Source organism: Schistocerca americana, chromosome 3, assembly GCF_021461395.2.
Source record: "Schistocerca americana isolate TAMUIC-IGC-003095 chromosome 3, iqSchAmer2.1, whole genome shotgun sequence".
NCBI classification, from domain to species: Eukaryota; Metazoa; Arthropoda; class Insecta; order Orthoptera; family Acrididae; genus Schistocerca; species Schistocerca americana.
Window position 1 is genome coordinate 495,217,585 of NC_060121.1, and position 13,260 is coordinate 495,230,844.

Sequence of the window (13,260 nt, forward strand, 5' to 3'; positions counted from 1 at the left end):
GGCCGTAAAAGCAAATAATACTATTAATGATACCGGAGATTACCTACTTCCGCAAATATGTGAACGGACATGAGTAACGAGTTTGCACGAGCTGTTGCTGTTGGTAAAGTACAGTTGCACTACCAGACGGTTGACAAATAACTGTTACCAAGACGTAAAGATTGTATCTGCAGTAAGACATTCTGAACGGCCTTGTCCTTGTCTCCAAATATCTGCCACTGGGTGATAATGAAACACACAGGCACCTACAGTGACTTATCGCCTTCCAATCTTCTGATGTCTCGATACGCCTCGAGTTCCGCCTCGTTATTCTTGCTCGTCACGGAATGAACATTTGCACTGTAAACAAACCACTTATGAAACTGTAGTACTTGAACTCTGCTCCCTCGAAATACTAGTCGTGTTTCACAACACCTCAGTCGCCAGTCCTGTTGACGTCCTCCATTTCCTGGAATAGTTCTAAGCGGCTGAAGTGCAAGCTGTAATAAAAGCACCATTCTTTCCATCATATATAGGCTCATTTCTCTAATTATTTGACTACTCTGTAACACGGCAAGCAGCAACGACTGCTGCATTTGTGGAGAAACTGGAACACCTGAATTTGTCATGATAGGGTGCCTCGATCATACACAGTTTGATCAAAAGTATCCGGACACTTAGTAGTGGACATTAATATGGGAGTGTCCACCCTGCGCCTTTGTGACAGCTTTCAATGAGGCATCTGAATGACTAAAGGAGCTGTAGCCTGTTCTCCCCCAAGAACCGTAATGATGATGGACGTTGGAGTCTGGAGCGAATTCAACGTTCTAACTCATTCCATAGATGTTCCATTGGGTTCAGATCGGGACTCCGGACGGGCCAATCTATTTCAGAAACGTTGTTGCCCACGAGCCGTTGCTTCACAGAAGATGCGTTATGACACGGTGCATTGTCATGTTGATACAATCGTCGTCTCTGAATTGTTCTTCTACTGTACGCAGTGCATAACACTGTAAACATATCCGTCCACATTTAGTGGTTTGCTAGTCGCAAAAATGGAACCTACACCCTATTCACGAAAAATACCGCCACACTGTAACACGATACTTCACTGTTAGCACTACACATGATGACAGGTAACGTTCTCCAAGGATTCGCCAAAATCAAGCCTTTCCATCGCATTACCACAGCTCAAAATCACTCTTTTCCATTCACCCACCTTCCAGTGGTGTCGCTCTTTACACCACTTTATGCGTTGCTTAGCATCAACTATGGAAATATGGGTCTTATGAGGAGCTGCGTTTTACATTTGTACCTCATTCTTCTCAACTCCCTGCGCACAGTCATTGTGTTAGCTGGACTGCTAGTAGCACTTTGGTACCAAAGGCTCACTCGTTATGCTCATTTCAAGCGATTTTTCACAACCGCGCTACACAGTGCTCGATGGTCCCTGTTCGTCGGTATATGAGACCTGTCTGGTCTTGGTATAGCTGTCGTTGCTCCTTCGCGTTTCCATTTCACAGTCTCACCGCTAACAGTCGACCTGGGTAGCTTTATAAAGACTGAAATGCACCTGATGAATTTGTTACTCAGGTGAGGTCCAGTAACCAGCCCAAGATCGAAGTCACGCATCTCTCCCCACCGACCCATTCTGATGTTACTGGTTCTCTGCTAATGACACTATACTCCCAACCTCCTTTCCTAATGGCGGGTCCGATTCTCGTGACATCTAGTGGTCAGTTCCATATCGCATGTGGGCTTCCGAACACTTTTGATCACATAGTATGGATACACAATTGCTACAGAGAATGGCAGTTTAAGGGGTCGCAGTTTCTTTGATAACATACGTAAGACTCTTATTCCATTACAGAGCTATAGAAGTATCTTACTCTTAAGAGGGTCCACCACCGTAGCTGAGTGGATAGCGCACTACCTTGACGTGCTGGAGGGTCCGGGTCCGATTCCCGGCTGGGTTGGAGATTTTCTCCGCTCAGGGACTGGGTCGTCTTCTTCTTCATCATCATCATCATTTCATCCTCATCGACGCGCAAGTCGCCGAAGTGGCTTCACCTCAAAAGACTTGCACCAGGCGATCTGGTCTACCCACCGGGAGGCCCTCTCCACACGACATTTCATTTCACTCTTAAGAGAGGAAGCTCGGTAGTGTTCTACAGTACCTCATCACTGTAGACCTAGTATTGGAGGACACAGTGAAAAAATAAATAAGTGATCCAGCTCTTGGCAAGGGATAGCATGAGGTTCCCAGGACGAACGAGTAGCCATGACTCCTACGTCCCTGACGAGCACCAGTGTACGGTGGGCACTTCGTTTTGATTTTTGTAGGTTACCGTTGTGAACGTCAGAGAGAGAGAGAGAGAGAGAGAGAGAGAGAGAGAGAGAGAGAGCAAGTTACGTTACTGTTAAACAATCTTTGATCTTGTTGTTGGGCCGGCCGGTGTGGCCGAGCGGTTCTAGGCGCGTCAGTCTGGAACCGCGTGACCGCTACGGTCGCAGGTTCGAATCCTGCCTCGGGCATGGATGTGTGTGATGTCCTTAGGTTAGTTAGGTTTAAGTAGTTCTAAGTTCTAGGGGACTGATGACCTCAGATGTTAAGTTCCATAGTGCTCAGAGCCATTTTGATCTTGTTGTGGCACAGTCTTTGCCTCTGCGCTGTGTGATACCTGCTTAGCTGAAGTGTGGTAGATGATGGACGTATTCGGCAGTGCTGTGTTGACTTGACTGTATCTGTTAGATGAAAAACGATTTACTGTGAAGGACAGCAAGGGGGAATGTGATGTATATATTGGAAAGCGCAGAGAATATAAATTTTGAGCAACGTTATTTCTGAAGAGAAGAAGTTTGAGGTAAGACTGCAGCACTGCGCAGCTAGGAATGATTATTGTCAGCTGATTAACGTTCTCAGAGCTGAGAAAGACACCAACCCACTTCCTTGAAGGAAGTATTAACATATCAACTGATTAACCTGTTTGAATTTTATAGAAATTCTGTGTTAACATTGTACCCCATTTAAACGATTGTTCACTTTCTTAAGCACAACGCTGTTAGGACAAATGTTGCGTGTGAAGATTACGTGAAGTTTTACTTTGTCTTTTTGAATACATATTTCATTCTAAAATCGTTATCTTGGTATATCATTTTATAGGAATAGTTACTCTCCCCATCCCGTTCTTTAAAGAAGGTTTATCATTACGCTTTACCACGTTGCACCGTATGGTGACAACAGTTTGTATTTTGTTTGGAAATTGTGTAAAAGTAGAAATCTAGCTTAGCCACTGCCTGCCTGCTGTTTCCTGTTGTGCCTTCCAGAAATTTGCAACAGTGTTGTCAAGACACGAGGTAAGTGGAAATTTTGGCTAGTGCAAGATAATTGTTTTACTTCAGTTGTGCATTTAATATAAAGAAAAGCTGTACTCACACCAGTCACAGTGCTATTCAAATTAGGTTCTGTTTGTCAAAGGTTATCATACGAATTTAAGTTGCATAAAAGTTTATGGAGACAGTTTTCATAGTACGTAGATTTTTTATAGATTGGGAGGTAAATTTGGGCTAAATTTCATTTATTAATTTATAATAGGGGGCTTACACCAGCAGTTCCAGTTTCTTACCACTGTATCACAGGAATGAAAGAGCACGCCAACAGAGTGTGCGTCGTCGGCCAAGGGACATGACCGCAGCCACACCTAGTGGATGACAACCTACTTGTCAGAAACCTGAAGGTAAGTGTGAACATCTGACAGATTTAAGCAGGCCGCGGTTTTCTGAGTCTACAGGAGCGTCTCGTGGGTGCCGCAGCGCTTCCGATACGAAGTCAGGGATTAACGGTGGAGCAGTGATCTCCATCAACTGCAGATAAAGAAATAACAAAGATGAGCCTAACACCTAACACCTAGTAGTATTTCATTATTTTTTTCACCGTTTTTTACCATGAGTTGTAACATTTTTATTAGTGTAACACCTGTTTGTAGTTAGTTACTTGCCTTTTTCACTTTCATTCTTGTCTCCTTTTCTAGATGACTCTTTACTATTTTTTCTTTTTAAATGATTAAATATTTTAGCGTAATGTGGTGTCGCGTTTCGGTGATGATTTATAAAAGGAAACAATTTTATTAATTAACTTTGGATGTTAGTAATAACTGTGGGACGTGACCATTAAAAGCTTCAAGGGTGCAGGTCATATGTAGAAGAGTCGCTAGTAAATAAATAAACAATAAAATAGTAAACAATCAAAACGTGGATGTCAATGTAACAATCGTGTCACATCCTTGAATATTCTATGACAGAGTCGTTGTTCCACAGGAATCCCACTCCAGCGCCAGACCCCGTGATCTGGGAGCCGTACGACAACTCGACTCGCAGTTACATGCTGATGCAAGCCAACTTTACACTCGCATACGACAAGGACGCAGAGCTCATGGGCTTCTGGAAAGAGAACATCGCACTGCTGTCGTATACCGACGACCTGCGAGGGCAGAAAATCGAGTTTTGGGCTGCATCTGTTTCAACAAGAACAAAACTTCACTGTGGAAACGAAGCTACAAAACTAATTGAAATGAGAGTAGTATTGTGTAATCGTCACCAGGTGCATGAATTTTCACTTGCTGCACAAAACAAACGTCGCAGTGACCTCTTGTGTCCAATTTTGCACCAACACAATTACATGGCCAAGCACACGTAGGACGCTGCTAGTGAGTTCATTCTCTCAGTTTGAAACCTTAATTAAACGTCTCAGAAACATTGAGCTTAACGTGTCTCGAAAGTTTCATGCTGAGACTGATATTCTTGAGGAATATGAGTTTACTTTCGACAAACGTCGGTTTTTTTTTTTAAGAAATTTCCGCCATTTTACTGTTAATTTTACATTGTACTGATAATTGTTGACTATGCGACAACTGGTCTATACGACCAGAAACATGTTTTTTCGATGACGACATGTCACAGATAGGTCAGACATATTTTAACATGTCAACATGCACTTGAGAATGACTCCAAAGGCCGAAATCACGACTGTGTAAAGTAAATAAACAATTAACAATCAAATGTAGCAAATGTCTTTCAAAAAATTCTATACAACTGTGGTCCCCCACGAAGGAAAGGTCAATGATTATTGTTTTTAAGCATCGTCTCTGAGTTATGTCGCAGCATGCGTCACGTTTTTAGCATTGCGTCGCCTCTCACGTAGTCTATGTACAATATGACAACAACGCACAACTGACCCTCTCAATGCATCCACTCAGCCGCAACAGTAATGAAGCACGCGGTCACTTTATTGTAGTGGAATTATTCGATCAACTGTATTGAGATATTAGATAGTGATAGAGGTAGATTAAAACTGAAGAAACTACAAAAAGGTGGGCATTTAAGGAGATGGGACCTGGATAAACTGACTAAACAAGAGGTTGTACAGAGTTTCAGGGAGAGCATAGGGGAACAATTGACAGAAATAGGGAAAAGAAATACAGTAGAAGAAGAATGGGTAGCTCTCAGGGACGAAGTAGTGAAGGCAGCAGAGGATCAAGTAGGTAAAAAGACGAGGGCTAGTAGAAATCCTTGGGTAACAGAATAAATATTGAATTTAATTGATGAAAGGAGAAAATATAAAAATGCAGTAAGTGAAGCAGGCAAAAAGGAATACAAACATCTCAAAAATGAGATCGACAGGCAGTGCAAAATGGCTAAGCAGGGATGGCTAGAGGGCAAATGTAAGGATGTAGAGGCTTACCTCACATAGATACTGCCTACAGGAAAATTAGAGAGACCTTTGGAGGAAAGAGAGCCACTTGTATGAATATCAAGAGCTCAGATGAAAACCCAATTCTAAGCAAAGAAGGGAAAGCAGAAAGGTGGAAGGAGTATATAGAGGGTCTATACAAGGGCGATGTGCTTGAGGACAATATTATAGAAATGGAAGAGGATGTAGATGAAGATGAAATGGGAGATACGATACTGCGTGAAGAGTTTGACAAAGCTCTGGAAGACCTGAGTCGAAACAAGCCCCCAGGAGTAGACAACATTCCATTAGAACTACTGACGGCCTTGGGAGAGCCAGTCCTGACAAAACTCTACCACCTGGTGAGCAAGATGTATGAGACAGGTGAAATACCCTCAGACTTCAAGAAGAACGTAATAATTCCAATCCCAAAGAAAGCAGGTGTTGACAGATGTGAAAATTACCGAACTATCAGTTTAATAAGTCACAGCTGCAAAATACTAACGCGAATTCTTTACAGACGAATGGAAAAACTGGTAGAAGCAGACCTCGGGGAAGATCAGTTTGGATTCCGTTGGAACACGCGAGGCAATACTGACCTTACGACTTATCTTAGAAGACAGATTTAGGAAAGGCAAATTTACATTTCTAGCATTTGTAGACTTCCAGAAAGCTTTTGACAATGTTGACTGGAATACTCTCTTTCAAATTCTGAAGGTGGCAGGGGTAAAATACAGGGAGCGAAAGGCTATTTACAATTTGTACAGAAACCAGATGGCAGTTATAAGAGTCGAGGGGCACGAAATAGAAGCAGTGGTTGGGAAGGGAGTGAGACAGGGTTGTAGCCTCTCCCTGATGTTATTCAACCTGTATATTGAGCAAGCAGTAAAGGAAACAAAAGAAAAATTTGGTGTAGGTATTAAAACCCATGGAGAAGAAATAAAAACTTTGAGGTTTGCCGATGACATTGTAATTCTATCAGAGATAGCAAAGGACTTGGAAGAGCAGTTGAACGGAATGGACAGTGTCTTGAAAGGAGGGGATAAGATTAACATCAAAGAAAGCAAAACGAGGATAATGGAATGTAGTCGAATTAAGTCGGGTGATGCTGAGGGAATTAGATTAGGAAATGAGACACTTAAAGTAGTAAAGGAGTTATGCTATTTGGGGAGCAAAATAATTGATGATGGTCGAAGTAGAGAGGATATAAATTGTAGACTGGCAATGACAAGGAAAGCGTTTCTGAAGACGAGAAATTTGTTAACATCGAGTATAGATTTAAGGGTGAGGAAGTCGTTTCTGAAAGTATTTGTATGGAGTGTAGCCATGTATGGAAGTGAAACGTGGACGATAAATAGTTTAGACAAGAAGAGAATAGAAGCTTTCGAAATGTGGTGCTACAGAAGAATGTTGAAGATTAGATGGGTAGATCGCATAAGTAATGAGGAGGTATTGAATAGAATTGTGGAGAGGAGGAGTTTGTGGCACAACTTGACAAGAAGAATGGACCGGTTGGTAGGATATGTTCTGAGGCATCAGGGGATCACAAATTTAGCATTGGAGGGCAGTGTGGAGGGTAAAAATCGTAGAGGGAGACCAAGAGATAAATACACTAAGCAGATAAGCAGATTCAAAAGGATGTAGGTTGCAGTAAGTACTGGGAGATGAAGAACCTTGCACAGGATAGAGTAGCATGGAGAGCTGCATCAAATCAGTCTCAGGACTGAAAACCACAACAAAACAGAGGGGATCTACGAGCTCACCACGAGAAATGTCAGCAGCCTGTGACGTCATGTCGGCTTATAATGACTGCGTATTTTTAACGTAACTGACGGTAACTGATGCACTTTTTTTCTGCCGCAGCAAATAAACCTTTTACTCTGTTGGTGAAGTGCACTCTGATTAACTATCAATTTCCAGTAGCTTTCCGTGCTTTCAAGTCCACGTAAGGTAACAGTACGTTCCCAGAAATTACATAGAACACGTTCTAATCACTTTATCTTGACATTCATTTCATCACCAACGTCATGACAAAATTGGAAAGCAGTTCAAGTGTTCAAATGTGTGTGAATTCCTAAGGAACCAAATTGCTGAGGTCATCTGTCCCTAGACTTCCCACTTAAACTAGCTTATGCTAAGGACATCACGCACATCCATGCCCGAGGGAGCACTCGAAGCTCCGGCGGGAGGGGCCGCGTAATCCGTGACATGGCGCCTCAAACCGTGCGGCCACTCCCTGCGGCTGGAACATAGTAGTTGTAGTAGCTTTTACAAGGATACTGAAGATATCACGTGACCACAGTTTCAGAACACAAAAAAACTTAATTCATAAATAATGGAATTTAAAAACGGTAATAACATTTTAATTGTCATCTCTGAAAAATAAATTTACACAATTATATCTGTCTGTAGGCGGTCCTGGTAGGGGAACTCAATGCAAAATGTGATAGAGGTACACAACGGGACTGCTGTTTTCTAAATTGGACAGTGCTGTAGTGACGTACAACTATATTTGACACTGTACTGTACAAATGCTGAACAGGTCACACAGTAAAACGTCATCAGATGATAAATTCAGTCAGCATCTGATGACTACTAAGTGCCCTATTCAGCATTTGTGCAATACTGTTCCAGTTAGATAATATGGTCGCAGAATGGGATAGTGTCCCGTTCTGACCAGTCATTTCTTAATGCAAGTAAATATCAGCTGTATATTTTTTTCCTTGCCTTTCCAGATGGCGGGAACTTATATTACAAACAGTGATACACAGCAATGGGGTATTAAGTCAATGGAAATGACAGTTTCAGCCGTTTCGTGTTCTGAATTGGGAGTTTTAAAAGCGTCCAAGGAGTTTAACGTACCAAAATCAAAGTTGTAAAGATGCGTTCGTAAATCTAAGAATAATTCCAACTACAAATTTGACAAACCGGAAAGAAAATTTAAAAACGTATGCATTGCAGAAAAAGGTGATCTGGTAGCGTACCTGTACTCTTTACTGCATCGATGAAACATTTCATTGTCACATCATTCGTCTATCACATAGCAGAAAGAAATTTCATACCTCATAGGATTTTTTACTAGTTATTCTATTCCTATGTATCTATTTGCAAGCCAGAAAATACATCTGGTTTACCAGAGATGTGATTCAATGAAGTAACAGCAAAAGTAACAGTAATTTCGTACTAAAAATAGTTGTGCCCATTTCAAAACGACATTGCAATATTTTCCTATTGTTCGTTATTTTTTGATGATTTCATGTTACATAGTCTAAACGTTTCGTTAAACTACTTCATATCATAATTTGAAGATGACATTCCTCTTCATTTCAATATTAATGCACAAAAATTGCCGTATCCCATTCTGACTCGTGGTTGGGGCAGAACAGGAAACATGCAAGCATTTATTTGAAAAGATGTAAAACCTGCATGACACAGTTTTACGTGATTTTCAATTACGATACGTTGGGGAGTACTACAAGGTGACTTTTACACCATTTTTGTGTTTTCTTGTGTTCCTTTGTTTCACAAAGATTGTTAAATATTAACTATCCTGTTCCGCCCCTAGTTCCCCTACACACTGAAATCCTCCCTCCACAAGACCATAGCACTTCGCCTCGGCACCCAAAACAGAATGGAGCACACAGGGCTGGTCCGAGAACATTTTTCTACACGAGCCACATGCCATTGGTCTGTTGCAGTTATTTCCGGTCGATTTAGATCAGTTGTTCCCAACCTTGTAGTAATTGCCCCTTGAGGCGTGACATGTAATTTTCTAATGGGTAAAAACAAAGGGATCCAATTGTATTACGGTCACGGAACTAAATTATTTTTAAAAGATCAGTACTATTTTTGTTTTGTAAGGCTGTAATACTGATTATGTGAGTTTCCAATAATTAAATTTTTTCAGATAAGAATATTAACACATTATTCTGTGTGGTGAAGGCTCTGGCTTATGGAAAAAGTGTGTGCACAACATCCACCTCAGATAATTCACCTGCTACATACATACTTTGTAACATGTACCTATGACAGTGGAGTTAAGACGTATCCATCGCAAGAAAATGCCTTCTCCGAGTTTCAGGTAGTTCCTTTAATAGACCAGAACTTGCTTCATTATCCACTTTGAAATAATAAATGAACTAAGTGACAGCACAAAATCTACACAATGCCTTTACACGGTTGCAGGGTCTACAATGTATTATTATTATTATTATTATTACTTGCATTCGTAAGATACAAAGTATTTGTCTTCTGTTGTCTTCTAATTTCCCCCAGTTCAGAAGAAACGAGTCCAGCAATCGTGTGATTTACGAAGTGTGGCACATGCGTTTTAACTTTGTTGATTTTAAAAGGAGTTTCAGGGTGTGGATGAAGCAAATGTCTAGGGACATGACTGATGCAGATGAAGCATATTTTGTATCAATTGCCTAACCTCAAAGTGGACTCTTAGCCATATTTTCTGAGAAGGAGTTGTAAGAAGCATTCAAGGTGCACTGGGAATCGTTTCGTCACTCTGTCAAAGAAAAGGTTGTTAGAAATAAGCAGCATTAATTACACTGAACAATAAATTTGAAGTTAAAGTGTGTAAATGCATGATTTTGAGTTAGTTATGTTTATTTCAGTATAAAATGATGCAAAATCATCACCTTCATAAATATTTAGCTCTAGTTTTTTAAAAAAGTAATCTACATTTTCGTACAAATAGCTCACTAACTAAATATGCATTCATGTTCCAAGATTCAGCATAACAAATATTAAGTGAATAATTACTTAAATTATATTATGTGTTATGCATTGATAAATTTCAGTGCCATTCTGGAAGTACAAAAGTAAAATATTAAGAAAAAATGAAGATAATATTACATGAATTAAAATACTTTGTAAGTCTACTTTATACCAGAATCACGTAAAGCACAAAAGAAAAAATATTAATTAACTGGTCCCAAATGTATATAAAGGATTACAAATGTTAAATGTCCATACATACATTATATACAGTTACATATTTTGTTCAAAGATAAATTCAGAAGATGACCGATTTCGCTTGACTTGCTTATACACATACTCGGGAGCATCCCTTGTGATTGTCCAGCAGCAATTTGCTAAAATTGTAGGACTCCACTTTCCGGCATACTTCTTCTCAAATGAGGCAATATCTTTCTGAAATTGCTCCCCATGTTCATCGTTTACTGCACCACAATCTTTTGGAAAGAAGTCAAGATGACGATGTAAGAAATACATTTTCAATGACATGTTGCAACAAAGATTTTTCATGAGATGACAACATATTGTTTACAATCTCCTTGCAATTTATTGCTCGTTTGTTTCCTAAGAACTGTAAACAGACTGTCTCAAAACATTCCCATGCATGCTTATCTTGTGTAATTCCATCAAAAGTATGGTCTCCAAAAGACTCTCGAATCTGTGTGCCCACAAAGATGGCCTCCTTTACTTTGGCATCACTTAAGTAAGTGAAGCCGGCCTGTGTGGCCGAGCGGTTCTAGGCGCTTCAGTCTGCAACCGCGCGACCACTACGGTCGCAGGTTCGAATCCTGCCTCGGGCATGGATGTGTGTGATGTCCTTAGGTTAGTTAGGTTTAAGTAGTTCTAAGTTCTAGGGGACTGATGACCTCAGATGTTAAGTCCCATAGTGCTCAGAGCCATTTTGAAGTAAGTGAATTTTTGCCTTAAATACTTAAACGCGTCACCATCTTTGTTCACTCCCTTAATAAAGTTTTTCATGGGACCCAACTTGATGTGCAAGCGAAGGAGCAGGAGCTTCTTAGAGTCTACTAGATGGTTACTCTTAATGTTCTTTATACCTGGTTGAAGAGTTTTTTCCGGTGGGCATTCATTTTTACTGTAATAAGCTGCACGAGCTCGGCTATCCCATTCACAGAGAAAGCAGCAGTATTTAGTATACTTTAACTGCATGTGGAGACCAGAGTTTATCCTGATTACCTATTTTGCACCCAAAATAACAACTGTAAGCTGTTTTAATCAATGGAGTTATTTGCAGTTTTTATAAAACAAATGTCACTTCTCCACACACACATAGTAGCAAAATGTGTCAGCACTGTTAACACAAATTCGTGGAATTTTTGTTCACTTCAATAGCAGTCAACTTGAACAACTGGTAGTGAACCTGGAAACAAAAAATTATAATTATTACATGCATTAATAAAGTCACTGAAGCTGAAGAGGGAGAGAAAAAGATCACTGAAATTGGTATCAAAATGTTTATATCCAAAATATTTCACACAAGTAAGACCAGAGACAATAATATAATCCACTGTTACTAATTATTATGACTTAGACAAACCATTATAATATTTGATTTTAAACTTAACGTGAAAATCTGTATATAATTATCTCACCAGAATAAAACAGTTTAAAATGAAAACTAGAGCTAATTTTGAATTGTCTTTGTGGTATTCGCGATCAGTACATTAGAACTGACAGTAATTGGCTATTTTATTCGATTTCCATTTTCATTGTTGCACAGTGTTATATGACTAGTGTATTAGTTCGTTGTTTAATCAGATGCTTACAAACTAAATGTCATTTACCTTTCATCATTTAACAAATGGGCTTTCAAAGAAAGTTCTTTTTCGTACGAATGTTCAGTTAGGCCTTAATGCTGATGATGGCGGGGAGGGGGGGGGCCTAGCTAAATCTAATCGCACTCCCAATCATCATGGACGAGTGCTAGGCGTATCTCTATGACATCCGGGCCGCAATTTTTGTTTCATTATATTTAATCGACTGACCAGTAGAAAGAAAGTGTTTAGCGATAGCGGACTTATTGACTTGGAGAAGGGGAATATGCCACTGATGTTCTATAATGCGATCTTGCACAGTGCGTGTCGTTTGCCCTTTGTAAGATTTACCGCCGTCGTACGAAATTCTGTAAACACCTGCGTTGCGCGACTATAACAGATCCTAAAAGCGCTAATATTTTCGAAGGAGGTCGAAAGATTAACTTTATGTCTTCTGAATATTCTAGCTTTATGTCTTCTTAATATTCTAGCTGAAACTTATCCAGAATATGGTAGAGAAGCAGTCATTTTGAAGACTTCATTCTCTTAATTGTTCTGTCTTTTGCACTTCTGTAGCGCTCTCTGTAATTGTTGAGACGAATATCCGTTGTTCAAGAACAATGTTTGCAGGTGTTCCAGTTCCGTTTGTAGGCCATTGGCATCTGAGATGGTATGGGCTCGGTGGATCAAGGTCTTTAGGACGTCCATCATTTTTGCAGGATGGTGGCAATCAGTAGATTCTAAATGAAGGTCAATATGAGTGGCCTTTCGAAACACTGAATGCCCAGAGGTGCCATCGCTCTTGAACCGTACCAAGACGTCTAAAAATGGGGGAGTTTAGTGTATTTCTCGTCATTATTCTCTTGAAGATGGCCAGAAGACTGCGCCGAAATGTCGTACCTGCAAGTTACAGACATCCGGCAGTCCTCTCGAAGTTTTATAGAACAAGAAATGTGTGTCAAACGGCAAAGTAAAAAAATGTAAAACGTAAGACAACAATTTAAAACATAAAAC